Genomic DNA, 16,558 nt, shown 5'->3' with positions numbered 1-16,558 from the left:
CGCGACTCGCTTCCGAAGGAGATGGGGGGGGAGCGCGCCGCTGGCAAGTTGTTGGAAGAAAAGGTGGGGGTGCGGTGGGGGGGAAGGAAGGAAGGAAATAAATGAAAGGGAGAGCAGCACTGTGCATTCTTCCAGCGCTGGTGTGTGTGAGTGAGTGTGTGTGTGTGTGTGTGTTCATCATCTGCCTCTGCTAAAAACCTAAGTTACCCGAAAGGAAAACCGTTAAACATTTAAGATAGCTATTCTCCACATTAAAAAAAAAAAAACCGAAAAGGGAGTGGGAGAAAGATTATAGGTAAAAAAAGAAAAACAAAACAAAACACAACTCTTTTAGTATATTCTCAGTTTTAAAAGTTTTAAAAGGCCCTTACAATTAAGAATTAGATACTTGATTTAAAAGCGTCAGTTCAAATGTTATCATGTTCCTAGTGCTAATAAGTAAGCCTTTTAATATGTGCTCCCCTGTGGCTCAACTGTGGGAAAGAAAGCGGGGAACCCTCTCTCTGAAACCCCCGCTTTTCCATAAGCGTCGCCGCTCAGCTCACGGTTTCCTTTTCACCCAGCCTAGTTTCACAGACTCTGGCGGGCAATCTTCGACGTAAGTAATAGACTCCCTTCAGGCTTGCGCGAGTTCTTCTCCCTCAAGCGGAGGGAGTTACGAAGAAAATGTGCTTTCCAACATGCTGACACTCTTCAAATAAGAGAAAAATCACTAGGCTTCTCTACTGTTGTATTAAGTGGTCAGCTCCCCTTTCCCATTATTGTAACTCTACTATTTGGCTATACTGCCCACTTTCTTCTTGGTTCTCTTTCCTTTTCCTTAAACCACCCCCCCCCCTTCCCTCAGCACCAATTCCTGACAAACTGGGAGCTTTTCCCTCCCCCAAATTCTCGCTCTTCAAAGAATCGCCTTTTGAAATCGCCCACGAGGAACGCCTCACAATTGCGCTTAGCTACGTCAGTTTCAAAGTCCGCGTTTATTTCAAGAAGGGTCTCCCAGCCCTCCAGTTTCAATGGAGTTTGTTCCCCAGGTCCGCTCTCCCACTCCTATCTCTCTCCCACCCTCCCACACCCAACATTCAGAAAAACACCTTAGGTAAAGTTTAGAGCTGGCCTCCCTATTGCGCTCTGTCTTGCTGAAAAGGCATCGATTTTATTGCCCGCCTTGCAAAGAGGCGCCTGTTTCTGAAAGAAAAACGGGCACCACGTCCAGGTTTTCCAGCTTTCTTCAAAATAAGCGGCAGGGGAAAGCACAACATCGCTCAAAAAGACATTTCTCTCCCGGATCCCTTTCCCGGATTTTTTGCAATGTAAACTCAGGATTATTCGCTAAGGAGTCGAACGAGAATGAGGAATATTTTTAAATGTTCCAAATCTAGACAGGCGGGGCAGGAAGAAGCGAAGCAACCTATTCGAACCTAGTTCGTATTCTGTAAATAAGAATAAAATGTTCCTATCTCAATTTTCCATACGTTGCTTACTATATGGTCTTCGGAGTCAGGTAGGTTATATATAATGTCTCTGTGTGTGTGTGTGTGTGTGTGTGTGTGTGTGTGTGTGTGTGTGTGTGTGTGTGTGTGTTCTGCCTTATCCAGATTTCATTGCAAGAGTCTCTTATACTTATGGCATTAACAATTATAAATAATTAAAAATGTGTTGTTCAGCTTGAGTGGTATTACAACCGAACACTTCTAAGGTACAGATAAACCTGGGCAGATGCTAAACTACTAGAAAATGTACACACAGAATGATTTAAGATGCAGAACTCCGCAGTTCGAGGGGGGGGGAAATGCTCCCTTCTTCTCACTGATAAGGATAGTTGTGCTTTCTGAAATACTCAGTGCCATTAAGATGTAGGCTATTGCATTCTAAGGATGGAGCAAACTTCTGGGTAATATGTGAGAAATGTGCTTGCATCTGCCGCTCTACTTTATCACCAGATCCGATTTCACAACCTCTTAAACTCCTACCCAGTAAAGATCCCGAAGTTGCTCTAAAATGCCTGCAAATAACCTGGAACTAGGGAACTTCAAGCTTTGCGGGCTCGTTCGTTGCCTCCGCGCAGTTTATATTGAATATGGATAAGATTTCCTTATCTTCTAGAGCTGAAGGAGTCTGACTCTCGATAAGTGAATACTTACGTGCCACCCAATTCTACAATTTACCGCTCAGGTAAACCCCAAGGAGTTCAATATAGTCACACTTAGTGGTGTAGCTGTACACGAATGCACAGTTGCACACACTAATTGCCCACACTCCACTGTTCCAAAATGGATGCCATAGGCCGAGTTTAAATAAAAGGAATTCTCCTGAAAATAGGTGTTATGTCTGCTAGCATCCCAACAGAGAAAGAAAGCACAGCAAGCACGTGGTTTAATTTCCGATTGATTGGTAGGGTGTAAGTCGTCCCGTTGGAAAAAGGATTATTCAAAGCCTTCGGGGTCTTAGCACCCCCTTAAATGTGGCGTGTGTCTCCCCAGAGCGCCTTCGAAAGTTCCTCTGCTAATCTTAAATTTTAAAACGACACAGCAACTGATATTCATGTAACTTCTAGGCCCGCCTACGCTTTAGACTGAAAGGACCCGGCTCAGCCCTGAGGGCGCCCCGAGCGCTGATCCCCACCTTGGTCTTGGAAGGGAAAGAAAATTGGCTTTCATCGCCAAGGCTACACTTAGAGTCCTCAGATGCCCAGTGTGAAGTAGATACCGAGAAATGGGGACCCAAAGTCTCGCCTTGACGGGGATGCTCGTCGGCCTCTTCCTCTCCGAAGCAGGACTCCTGCCGCGTTGAAAGCGCGGGGACGCGGGCAGGGAAGGAGCAAGACGGAGCCCTCAACGCACAAGAAACGACTTGGAGCCGGCCGTCGAGGCTTGGCCACTTGCCTAAGCCGTCTAAAAGACTCCAGCACTTTCTTGCCTCTCCTGGCTCAGAAGAGACTGCAAGAAAACTCTTCATAACTGGTTTTCTTGACGTATCATCTTTCATAAAGTCGAAATGCACCTCTCGGGCTTATGGTCTTCGGTTCCTTCTCGAATTAGAGGGGGACGCCGGGGAGCGGTTTGGTCTCTGTCTCAACGGGCAGGTATCCTTCACGGAAACGGCGAAGGTGAGCTTTACTTTAATCCCTTAAGCAACCCTGCTGGGCTCAGGAGAGGGACCAAAGAAATACAATCGCCCTCTGGATCCAGACCAAAGTCTGTCCAATGATCGTTTTGTCGGAAAATCCCACGACGGAGTTGAACAGGACTGAATGCCAAGTTAGCTTGAGGAAAGTTGGAGGCCCCACCCCACCCCGTTCTATATTTTCTCCCCAACAGCAGTTCTCCAGATGCGCTGAAAAGTTCACATGCAGGGCATGAACCTCATCTCCCTTCCGCCCCTGTCAGTGCTTGTTTCAAGAGTCTGAGGATATACTATTGCTGTTTACTGAGGATCTGTCGGTGGACCTGCCATCTATTTATTTGCCTGGACGGACCCGTCGATAGACCTCCCCACCCATTTATTTGCCTAGTCCCATTTGCCCTGTTCTCAACATATTTACTCCAAAATCCCAGCGAGATCAAATGGGATCTTCTCTAGCAAGTGGGCATTAAACTGCAACTTGCTTTGACACAGGTTTACTCCAAATTAAGTTCTAGTTAGTTCTGTGAGATTGGCTCCTGGGGAAGTGGTACAAGGACAGGATTTTTAAACCTTGATGGTTCTATGGCAATGAATCTATTTTTAAAAATACCAGTGTTTTCCCCAACCTAATGCCCTCCAGATGTTCTGTGCTAGAACACCTATCATCATTGCTCCTTGTAGTGGAGGATAATGGAAGTCTACTCCAACATAGCCCAAAGGTGTCCAGATGGAATCTATACTGTTCAGATACAATATAAGTTGTATCCATGAAGCTTATTTGTGAGTAGTGAAAGTGGTCTCTGTCCTGAAAGGCGTGTGCTCATGTTGGAAGAGAGAGATGTAATTCGAAATAACAATGAGAAAGTCACAGTACAGATTTGGAGCAGGAATCAGTCCAAGTTCAGAAATGCACTTTCCTGTCTTGTTTGCACAGAGTGAATAAACAACTCTCTTGGATTAAAACTGGAAATGTTCACCTTAACACAAAACCCTCTTTAGTCTTTTTGGGAGGGTACCAGAAGAAACTGTCCCATGTCCCACATTAGGAGAAACCACCATGCAAGGTATAGATCAGTCTTTAAAGGAGCCCATGAATCGGTCTTTTTTATTCAAAATGGTCAAAGTAATAAAATAAAATCACCAAGCCCACCCACTGATCTTGTCCTATAAATAATTGTGTTGATTTGGGATATAAAGAGAAGAAAATATGTAAATATGAGATTCAACAGATAATTCAGGATCTTAAACGTCCTTTGCTCTCTTAATTTAATGTAGTTTACTTCTAGTTGTACTTGCATGGGAAAGGAAGGGAAATAAATCTATGTTCAAGATAATAACTACCCTCTCAATTTTTGGTTGGAGAGGGAGCCTCAAACAAAGCAAGTCAGCAGCAGCAACAGGATCTTTTCACCATTTGGGGAAACTCAGGTGCAGAATCTTCCATTGGATATGTCCACACACACAACATCTATGCAAAGCTTTCATCTCACTCTTAGTCCATGCCTATACAAATGTTTTGTGTCAGTTGAAAACAAAGGCCAATAACTCATTTGGTATGCAGAAAACTAAAATAACTGAAATAATTTAGCCAATTAGTTTTACCACCTCAGCTAAAAAACTCATAGCTATTCAGTGTTTCCCAAACTTGACAATTTTAAGGCATGAGGACTTCAACTCCCAGAATTCCACAACCAGCGTTGCTGGCTGTGGAATTCTGGGAGTTGAAGTCCACATGCCTTAAAATTGTCAAGTTTGGGAAACACTGCGACAGCAGATACTGAACCACATTTGGGAGGTCTACATATAGTATGGGAGCTTCACTGCCCTGGTACCTGCCCAGTTAAATCCAATTAAAACAGCTTGTCAGCTGAAGCAGCCCAGCATTTTGGTGGCATGTGCCTTTGGGGAAAAACTGAAGCTAGAAAAAAAGACTTGGTGAAGGTTCCCCCCCCACACACACTATTAGAAAATGGTATAGCTGTTTCTACCATTGATAGAGGGGATCTTAGAATACCTGGAAAACTCTTCTTGTCCTGCTCCAACAGCAATAAATGCAAAGGAAGCTCAAGATGGGACCTTGCGTGCAACTTCCCTTTCTACTGTTTTAGGTGAAAAAAGTGACTCATTTAAAATCAGGTTTGTATCTAGATGACACAGTTCCCCACCCCTGATATTTCTCAAAGGCATTGAAAGCTAATTCTATAAATATAAGACGAAATGAGGTTCCAGATAGGGCTCACTTTGGACTGGCATCCTCCTCTTAACTCAAACAGCATCAGGCTCTGGGTATCCTTTCTCTTGGAACAGGGCATCCTGAATGGAGACTATAGGGCAGGGGTAGGCAACCTCGGCTCTTTTATGACTCATGGACTTCAACTCCCAGAATTCCTAAGTCAGCTATGCTATGCTGACTCAGGAATTCTGGGAGTTGAAGTCCATGAGTCATAAAAGAGCCGAGGTTGCCTACCCCTGCTATAGGGGAACCCACAAACTCTTGAAAGCCAACGCAGCCAAGCAGGTCTCCAGTAGACCTGCGTGGTGCTTATTTGTCTCCTATTTACAAGACAGACCTGCCAGTTGTGAGAAACTGCATTCTATTAATGATTTAATCTTGCCTTGGCAATTATTCACACATGACAGACACATATATAAATACTAATAGAGGAGAATATAGCTCAGGATTGAACTGTTGAGTCCTTGGTGCTCTTTGAGCTTGGTTGTTTTCTTGAATTGATGATGTTGTCTAGTTTGATGAAACCTCTGAAAGAGAACAACCAAGCTCAGAGAATGACAAAGACCCTATATTTACAAATCCACAACTATCTACCCCATATTTAACTATGGTTTATTGAACAAATGACAGTTAGTGAGAAGGCATAAATACCGGGCCTAAGCCATAAGTATGGATGAGATCATGTGACACACTAAAAGAAACCCAATCACATCTCATTTTGATTAGTCATTTAAGATTTCCTCCCAGGGAAACAAATACAAAATTTCAGTCATGTAGCATGCCCTACATGTCCTTACCTCAGTATTTGCAATAAAATCACAACTCTGAAGGAGAAGCCTAAGAAACTTGACTCATAAGAAGTCTCATTAACTGGATTCTTAAAACAATCTGATTTCTGAATTAACCTCTTTTTTCTGAGTTTGTATAATATATTGAATCTTAAAGAGATGGGTTGTATAACAAGGCAAAATTACAAAAAAGCACTTAACCAAGGTTAAAAGTAACCAGGTTTAACAAATGGAAATGCAGCTGCTAACTCTTAAACAATCTAGCTAAGCCTGTGGTGGAAACCCAGCCATCCAAGTTTGCTTCATTCCATGAGGTTACAGCCTCAGAGGGTGAATCTGCAAATGTCTACCTGGAAGACCTTAACCCTTAACTTCAATAGTGCTTGGTCCTTCCTACCTGAACATCCTGATACTAGCTTGTAAGTGTCAGTCAGGAATGGATATATTCTTGGAGGCATCACTGTTGGTGGACTCTTTATCTCTCTTGGAACCAGAAGTGCAGTATATCTTTCAGTCATTTCATTTTGGGCGGTCCCCCCCCCAGATGGTGCCTTTTCAGTTTTTCTGAAGTTCTGAAAATTAGTGTGTCAGTGAGCTCTACTTAAAGCAAAGCTTTCTGGTGCAAAGTGCTGTGCAATCCAATCCAACCGATGTCACTGACTCTTGTTAATTTTGTTAATTTTGAAAGTGACAAGATTCCAAGAAAGTTATTGTGGGAAAAATTATAAACTTGTGCCATGAATGAGTTCCTGCACACCAGTTTTGAGGATCAGGCTAAACTGGTTTCTCCTGAGACAGATCCGTAATTAGCTTTAGGAAGAAATATGATTTTTTAAAAAAATTACTAGCAAACTATAACATATAGCATTTTAAGCCAAGAATTGTAAAGCAAGATACTGACTCCCTACCCCTCTGCTTTTCTTTGTTTGTTTGTTGTTGTTGTTTTAAATTACTATATTCATTGCTAGCAATATAACAGACTCCTTTCTATGATGTACACTGCATGTTTTTTTCATATTTGAAATTTATGTTCACAATATCTAAACGCATTACTTATTTTTAAATTGCTATGAGATCCAGCCTGTTCAAGACTTTAAAATCCCACAGGTTACCAACAGAAGAAAAATTAAGCACAGGCCTCAGTTTCTAGTTGCACCAATTCTAAGACCAATAATATGAAGACTAAATGCAAATATTTTCCTTTCTTAAATAGAACAAGCAATATGCTCTTGCTTAATGCCTCAGATTTTTTTTTTCATTGTTGTTTTTGGAAAGGAAAGAAAAATTTGATTGCTGTGTGCAATCTTAATTCCACAAATGTATTAAAATATTATCTAATAACTCGTGGGCTAAGCAAAAGTAATTGGGATTCAGGTTAATTGATATTAAGAGTTTAGCTGCAGAATATGTGAGGCTGTTCATATTCCACCAAGAAGAACGTACAGTATGTATCTCAGCTGCTTGTTCGATCCACATTTACTCCTCAAAGAGGGACACGGATCAGTCAAACCGACTTCCAGGCAGGAGAGCACGAAATGAACTTTTTCTAGGGGCAGCGCCGGCTAAATGATATGATTTGTAACTGACAACCCGCTCCATAAGAGCTCCGCTGTCCAATGCTAGAAATGAATGGCATGGATGCAGCCAATACGACCCGGAGGCGACATGCAGTTAATCCTGAGTAAACTTCCCTGAATTCAGCAAAGGCCGGTTGAATGGCGCCGTTTCTGCTGCTAAATAAAGTTAAATCCTTAAAAAAACAAAACAAAAAACAAAAAGCCGGACCGATTGCATCCTGTGGGTTTCTGCTTCGGAGCAGGAGGCGCTTAACCTCTAAGAAGCAGAATTAGCGCCGAAACGAGTCCGTCCAAGGGATCGCGCAGAAAACCGGAATGGGCCGGGTAATTGGATTGCTCCGCGAATCGCTCAGATGTTGGTTTGTTTTTTTTCCCACCACTTGCGAGTTTTTTCGCCTTTCCGGAGGGGGCGGCGGAGCAAAGGGAACCTGTTGAATATTACCCGTCCGGGCTCAAGCCCTGCCCTGCCACCCGGCTGTCCAGCTTTAAAAAAAAAAAAAGCCTCCGGCGAATCACTCCGAGGGAAACGGGTGGCTAAAAGGCCCCGGCGAAGGCTCCACAATCAGCCCAAACCCCCTTTCGGCTCTTGGCAAAAAAGAAAAACGGCTGCCCTATCCTAGCTGGATCTAAGGCCTCCAGCAGCGACCAGCTTTCAAAGCCCAGGTTAGGGAGCAGTTTGGCAGCGAAGCGACCCGAGAGCTCGACCCTGTCTGTCCGATAGAGACGAGGGCCCTCGGCAATCAGCACTGTGCCCCTCGGCAGGAACCCTGCTAGACCCTGAAGCCTGGGCCTGCGGACACACGCGCGCGCGCGCCCTTCGGTTTCCTGGGGCGAGGCACCTGGGTTCACGCTCAAGCGGAGCCCTGATTGCCGGAGCGCCCGGACTGAACGGTGGCGTTCCTCTTTGGAACTGGGTAAGAAAGCTGGGAATCGGGCTCAACCCACTGGAAAGCTCCGCAGGGGAAAAAAAAAAAGGGTGGGGGGAGGTTTCCCCGATCTTCTAGTCCTGCTTCAGCCGAGCATTTTAGCTCCTCAGTTTAAGCAGAGAAAGGACTCGAGAAACCTTGGCCGTCTGAAGCGGGTATCCTAGCTTGCCACCCTCAGGGGCCGCCAGCATTCTGAATTTTTAAAAAGTCGAGCATTAAGAGTCGTATCAATCAACATGTCTTCGAGGAAGCAACCCAGCGCCCACAGCTATTTGCGATGCCCACGGCCCTGCCGGCTGCGGCTGGTGGGATCTGGCAGGCGTCGCGTTTCCTGCCTGCGCTTTAAGAATACGGAAGCAAGCGAGCTTCGGCATCCTCACTAACACGCTAATATCTAGAGTGCGAGAGTTCATCACGGGGGACACGGCTGCTTGTCTAAAAGAGCGAGCTTCCCTTTTTCTGCGTTCAAACCTTCAAGGAGACAACGCAGTTTGCTAGTTCGGTTCTAGGGCTTCGCGTAGTCGTGTAAGCCAGGGAGAGGCCGCCTCTACACTCCAAACAGGGTACCTACATTAGGAGATACAATAGCTGCTAACCGGGTTGCCTTCTGCGAATTATAATTCGGATCCGGCTTGCCCAGTAACTCGAGCGAGCGCATCTTTCCCGCTTTGGCTTGTTTTGACCTTTCCGCCCGGAGTCGGGTGACGCAGAATTGGCGGGGAGGAGCACGGGGGTCCATTTCTCAACAACCAGAGTAAATGTAATCTGAATCTGTAGTGCCCCCTGTGAATGTCAGATAAGTTCGGAGGCAAAAGCGCAGCCGTTTTCCTCCGGTTTGCTCCAATAGAACCGTCCAGGGGCAGTGGGCGCCTGGTTTGGCAGCTGGCCGATCTGGACAAGAAGGGGTCGGACTGGGAGAGCTTGAACATTCGTGTCTTAGTGTTTTTCCGGGAAGGGGGACTATCCCTTCAGAAATAGGGGAACGGGTATCCATTAGTCTTTAAAGAAAAATATCCCGGTTCAGAATTTCAGCAAAATGAAAAGAAATCAGCTCGAACGCGGAGGCTGAGACAAAAATATGGTGTTAATGAGGATTTTTTTTGCAAAACCTTGGAGAAATAGGAGCTCCTAAGCGTTTTGTTCCAGAGATTGAAACAGGCATACAGATTGTATACAACACAATAATCATTTCTCATTAACTATTTTTAAACTCTAAATTGTACAATTTCATTTCCTCAGATTATATTTTTTGGTTTGATTCGCCTTCATTGATCTGGCGTTTCATCAGGATGGCACAATGTAGTTTTGTAATAACTTAGCCTTATAAACGTTAACTATTATAATAAGCACTTTCAGTTTTATTTCCTAGGTAACACTTTCCGGAGAGTTATCTGAGTATTATACCAGCAACAAGCAAACGACCAGCACAAAAATGATGGTTCAGAATTCATTCAATTATCTTGGTGTATGTGTGTATACAATGGAATACACACACACACACACACACACACACATGTATATACATATATACGAGTATGAATATGATATGTATATATGCACACACACGCAAGATATAAGATATATTTCTTTAATTTGCCACAAAATGCTGCAGCTGCTGTTTTCACCTCCAGTAAGACTTTTAAAACGTCGGTAACACAGCCCAGCCTGCGTAGCTTATTCATGGGGTTAATGAGCGTAATATTGTAGCTTTAGACTTGCAGATGTCACTACTCTTTCTCCGGAAAGTTTTGGTTTGGAAATAAATCTCTTTGTAGAATATTACATTGCCTGACACTTTCAAATATGCATTGCATAGGAAGCAGTGTGTCTGATAGCATCAAGATTTATGACCGAATCCAGCTATAAATAACTAAATGTGGTGAGACTGGTGTTTCAGAAATTAGCTCCTGTTTCTTCCTCCTCCTCTTTGTTTTTATTTTGTTAGAATAACAAATGCTTTATATACAGAGTAGAATTAAAAGAAGCAGGAGACGCCTGCTGAACATACTTCTGAACAAACAGGCAAAGAATTGGATTGTGCAGCTCTGCCAAAACTTTTCCAGTTGTTACTGACCTGAAAATTAAGTGTTGCTTGACATAAAGAAAGGAATGATGTGGAATACCAAGCCGAAGCTGAGTTTCTTTTGTCAGACATGCCTATCTTCCTTTCAATTGTATAGTGCTACCTATACAAAACGTGAAAGGAAGCAGCGACAGTCTTCTTGTCTACACTTTTATCTCATGACTAATCAAAAATCAAGTTCTTTCACTCTTTTCCACAAATTCGAATTTGAATCTGTTTCCTTGGAATCTAGTTTCCTTGACCTCAAGATAATGTGTAAATTGTCCAGGAACAGAAAGCTGATGAATTGTGATCTCATCCTGGTTTTGGGGCTGCACAAGTCCAAGGCCCCATAACCTGTTGGAAAGATTCAGGATTACAAGCATCTTTTTCTTTCTCACACACTTGCTGTGGCTGGACCTCTACTATTGCTCCCTCTCTTGTGTGTCTGGACCTCTGAAGGACATCTTGTTTAGCCACTCTCCCTCATCCCTGGCAGGACCATGGCTCAACTAACCTTATGCCTAGGGCTTTGCTGGCTTAGCCTCCTGGGGTTTTGTGGTACTAATTTTCCTACTTCTAGAGTTGCGACCTTTCCTTTCTGTTTATTTCCACGTGGCTGCCCAAGCCTCTAGGTTTCTAAGTGCAAAACAGAAAAAAAAAAAGAAAAAAAAGGGGGGGGAAGTGATTTTTAGGGCAGCTAAAGATGGTAATTCTGAGAATTAAGTTAGACACCCTCCCTCTAACCCCACAAATAAGCTCTCGTCTCTGGCCAATCCATCCACAGTAAAGCATTAATTATTTTATTGATCCAGTTCATGACTGCAACAAGGGCCCGTTTTATTGTAATCCGTCCAGAGCCGCAGAGAGAATTTCTAAAATATACATTTTTGAAGAAAGAAAGAAAAGAAACAGCAATTATTTATATTTCTGTACGGGAGAGGTTTTTTAAAAACCATACTGTTTTGCCCCGAAGGAGGACGTGCAGGAGACGCCATCCTATTCATCTGCATTCATCCGGCAGCGATTTTCTTGAGCACATTGGCTTTCTGACGATTAAAGATATTCGGGATTGTATTGCGCGGGTGAACTCCTGGGGTAAACAGAGTCGGCCAATGTTAGCTTTGACCCCGACTTGAATTTTAGGATAGTGACTTCCGATATTCGATGTCCTTTCTTTGTAGAAAACTACTGCAAGACGGGCCGGTGGTGGCTGGCTGTTTGTTTTCCTTCATTTATTAGGTTATCTAATTTAAACTGACTCACCGAAGGTCGTTTGGATGAAGAATATACAAAAAAAGAAAAAAAATACAACCTGCAGTATAGAGCATCGGGGCTGAAACAGAAGGAACCTTCTAGGACTATGAATTTTTAAGGCCAAAAGGCCTCTTTGCTGCTAGGAATTAAGTACTTCAGAATAAACGCTTGGACGATCTTTCTCTAACCTGGCTCCCGTCCGCCCGTTCTACCGGTCCACCCCTCCCATCGTTCCGTGGTTGGGTTGATTGAGAATGATTGAGAATCTCTCCCACGGCTGGGGCTAGTAGAAGTTGCTCATTCAAGAAGAAGCCTAGGGGATAGACAAATGTCGGAACTGGGCCCTGAACTCACCACCACCACCACCCCTTTCTGTCGTCCCTTGCCCTGAAAAAGTGCGGGGGACCCATTTCTTGAAAGAAAACCGAGACATTGGAATAGGGGTTGAGGGCGTTTTTTTGAAAGACCTTGTATTCTTTGTGATTTTCTCTGAAAATTATGCGGAACAATAACAGAAGTCGAGATTGTAAGAACCTCTATGGTGCCTCGTGGCCACCAAAAGAAGAATTGCTTCTCTCATCTCTGTTTGGCCAGAGAACTCCGTCCCAACCTGTGGAGGAAGATCTGGACCGTGTTGGTTCCCGTTTCTTCACTTTCCAGTGTGGGATTTTCTCCTTAGCTTCAGATTCAAAGACAAGTGTGGCTCTTTTAGCCTCTATTGACCCTCAGCGCTTTGCGCCGTTCTAATTTTGTTTCATTGGGATTCCTCATAGACAGACGCGGATTGGTTCAAGGTTTCAATTAGAGTCACACGCATCTCTCTCTCTCTCTCTCTCTCTCTCTCTCACTCACACACACACACACACACACACACTCACTCACTCACACACACGTAATGCATGGACATGCTCATGACAGATTAGTACAGATCAGGGTTGTTGTTTTATAAGTGGAAGATGCAACAAAATGTTGCTGTATGAAATTTTGTTTAACACCCCCCATATATAATTTGTTTACATCTTGCTTTTATTTTTTACAAATAACTCAAGGTGGCAAACCGTATCAACACGTATTCTTCCTCCTATTTTCCCCACAACAATAACCTTGTGAAGTAGGTTGGACTGAGAAAAAATGACTGGCTCAGTTGGTAAATCTCCCCCCCCCATTTTTGTATGACATTCACTTAATTCTCCTCCCCAGTCATGCTTGCTTCTCTAGCAACTTTAGACTACAGTCCTACAGAATTGCTAAATCTTTTTCCATGGATGGGACAGTTTTGGTTTGATAGGAAAGTTACACCCACAGGCACAGAGTAGAAATAGGACTGCTGAGACTTTTTGGTTAACTGATTGTCTTCCTCTTAACATGCTTATACAAAGGCTTGTAGAAAAAATGGCATAATATCAAAATCTTATGACTAAATGGTTTCTTTTCCTTGAGAGTTTTTTTTTCTTTCTCAGAGATATAAAGTGACATGGCTGAATAGCCAGCTACTGCCTACTGTTCCTATTTAAAGCCCTATTTTAATATTTGTTCTTTTATGCTCTCTTAGATAGGAATCAAAACCTCCTCCTGACATGAAGGGAAGTCTCTGAAATTCAGTCTAACAAAATAAAGTGTGTTCCAGTGGAATTAAATGGGCCTCCACACAACAATCAAAGAACACTCTCAATGCACTGATCAGACAGATTGCGTACAGATTAGTGAGAAAGAATCTCTCATTCGGCACATATATCTGATCAAGCCTACTTATAGTTTAGCTGCTTTTGAGTTTGAGTACTTAAATTTGATTTCTTTAGGAGCAGCTACTAGAGATACCACAATGTCCCTGGATTACCTAATTTTCATGGGGACCACGTGTGCAGACTTGATGTCTGCAGAAGAAATGTGACGCCAGGCATTTCATGACATCATGGTGAAAATAATGCAGACCACATGATTCTTGACATATGCCAGATGACAGCATGGCACATGTGACATCACCATCATTTCTACTAAAGGGCTATGGCAGCTCGCAGCTGGTGGAGAAAATGCTTTAGCTTTGCTATTCCAGATTTTGATTCAAGCCACCCATTTTGGACTTTTAACCTGAATTATGCCAGATCCCCCAGGCTAAGAAACTAATAGGGCATATATTTAGAAAAGAGTCTTCATTTTTTGCTTAAAACCAGTTTTTGTTATTTCAATATAAATCACCGACAAATCTAGATAATCCATGTATATGAAGTCTAATTCCTATCCAAAATAATAGAAAATGCTAAGAATTCTAATCTGACAAGTACTTTGCAGCCAATAGGACTCTTGCCTTCTACTGGACTGAAAATAAATGGGAGAGAATCACACAGCTTTAGGAATCCCTCATTCTGCAATGATATGAGGAAGGCACTTGAGATTATTTCTTCTTCTCTGTAACTGCTAATGTTTCATTGGTGATTTTCCTATTAGTGACATAGTATCACAGAGCATCACCCAATAGTTGAGCTTTATATTGCCTCCGTTATAACTGGGGAAAGCTAGAAGATGGAGTGATTCAATAGGGGAGAAATATGCTAAGTTAATGCTGTAGACTTAGACTTGGTAGGGTGTGAAAGAAAAAAAGTCTTTAGGTCTGTTTTGGACTATGAAGGATGGAAAGAAATAGAGAGAATTTCAGTAAGTTTGCATGGGATGCTGACTTGTCCTACAATAGAAACTGAACACCTCCTCCCCTAGCAATTGCTCCTGACTTCATTGAGATGCAAATTTTGATGAAACTAATAGGAAAGTCCTCCCATTTCTACTAAAGTAGACATTTGACAATGTTTGTCCTTAATGCTCCAGCTCTTTTTTTTTTATAATAGGCAAATTGGGATATTTTTAAAACTCAAACGCTAGAGACATTTCATTCAGTTCTGTACTCTGTAGCAAATCCTACTGATTTATTTGTAGGTTTTATATTCTAACAAATTGATTAAAAAAAGAGAAAAGAATAAGACATTTCATTCAGTTCTGTACTCTGTAGCAAATCCTACTGATTTATTTGTAGGTTTTATATTCTAACAAATTGATTAAAAAAAGAGAAAAGAATAATCAAATTCTAGAAGAGTGGGAACTGCATTCCAGATATCTTTATGCTGCAATGAAATTTCAAAAAACTGATAAGAAACAATTGCTATGAGTATAAATGTAATTCTATAGCTCAGCTGCCAATTTTAATTAACTGCTTTTTTTGGAGTTGCAGAGGAAACTGGCAATAAGACCACGCATACATACATGTTCATATTCACACCCCATACTTGCTATAATTAAATTTCAAACAATGATATTCATAGGTGTATTGTTTCTTGATTAGACTTCATTTAATTTAAATTAATATCACAAAAAGCTGCATAGCAAACAAAAGAAAGAGGTGATCAAACAGTGACAAAAGAATAGAGAAAGGGGAGATAGAAACCAATTTTGGCTGTTTCAAATAATAATATCATTGTGGTATTCAGTTTTCAAACTACAAATTAAACATAGACATGAATCATATTTTCTGATCTTGTTTGAAAGCTGACAGGTTTAATTGAATTATTTTTAAAATCTGATATTTACAAATCTTTCCAAAGAATTTTCTTAAATAATCTTTTTTACTACCATTGATGTATAATATATTCAGAGCTGTCATACAGTTAGGTTCTAAAGTATGCAAATATAATTTATGTTTAATTTATATTAAAGTGTTAATTTACTCGCAAGAAACTGCTCCACCATAGTATTTATATCTAACCAAGAAGAAACTACCAGTGGATATATCCAAAGCATACATATTAATGTTCCTTCAAAATTGTTACATCTACAATAAAAAGTTAACAATCATTCTTTTTCAAACATCTATTGTAGTGTCCAAAATATATTCTCCTGCTCCTGCTCCTGCTCCTGCTGCTCTTCCTCATTGGCTGAGTTTTTAAACAAGAAATATACTCACATTTTTTTAAAACCTGAATTATAATTGCAATAAAAGATACCGTGTAGTTTAAATTAGTGCATTTTTAAAATTCATCTTTATAGTATTTTTTAGTTTTTGTAATAATGAATTCTAGGTTTAGCTTCTGTAAAAACCTTCACCAATGGAGGTAAAACGTCTGGACTTTTAGAGGCTGATAAGAATGTCATAGTCAAACATAACAGGTATTTTAATTGAATACATTGTCATTTGGCTGTTTTTAAAAAAATGATATTTTTTTTGTAGCTTTTCAAAAGTTTAAAAAATATTTTTATATATTAACTAATTTACAATAATTATATCCTTTTCAATATATTATTTTCAACCATTCTCCCTTGTCTTAACATTAAAAAAAAATAATTCCAAAGCATCTGAAATTTCAATTTTTAGGAGATCTAAAACCACTTTTAGTTTCCAATAAGGCCCAGATAGGTTAAAAAAAAAAAAAAACCTATTCACAAGAGTTTTTTATTGCTATCAATGATGTTGCAATTCTCAAATTAGACTGCAATTTTCAAATTAGTGCGCTTAAGATGACAACTTTGAGTTGAGACCGAGACATGATAATTGTGTTCTCATTCGCATATTCTCAGTATCTGTTATTTTATTCTATTCATTAAGTAAA

The sequence above is a fragment of the Crotalus tigris genome, unplaced genomic scaffold (genome assembly GCF_016545835.1).
Source record: "Crotalus tigris isolate CLP2741 ecotype Arizona unplaced genomic scaffold, ASM1654583v1 scf7180000019496.3020429, whole genome shotgun sequence".
Classification (NCBI taxonomy): Eukaryota; Metazoa; Chordata; class Lepidosauria; order Squamata; family Viperidae; genus Crotalus; species Crotalus tigris.
The sequence above is the reverse complement of the archived record's forward strand: the minus strand, read 5'-3'. Positions refer to the sequence as shown.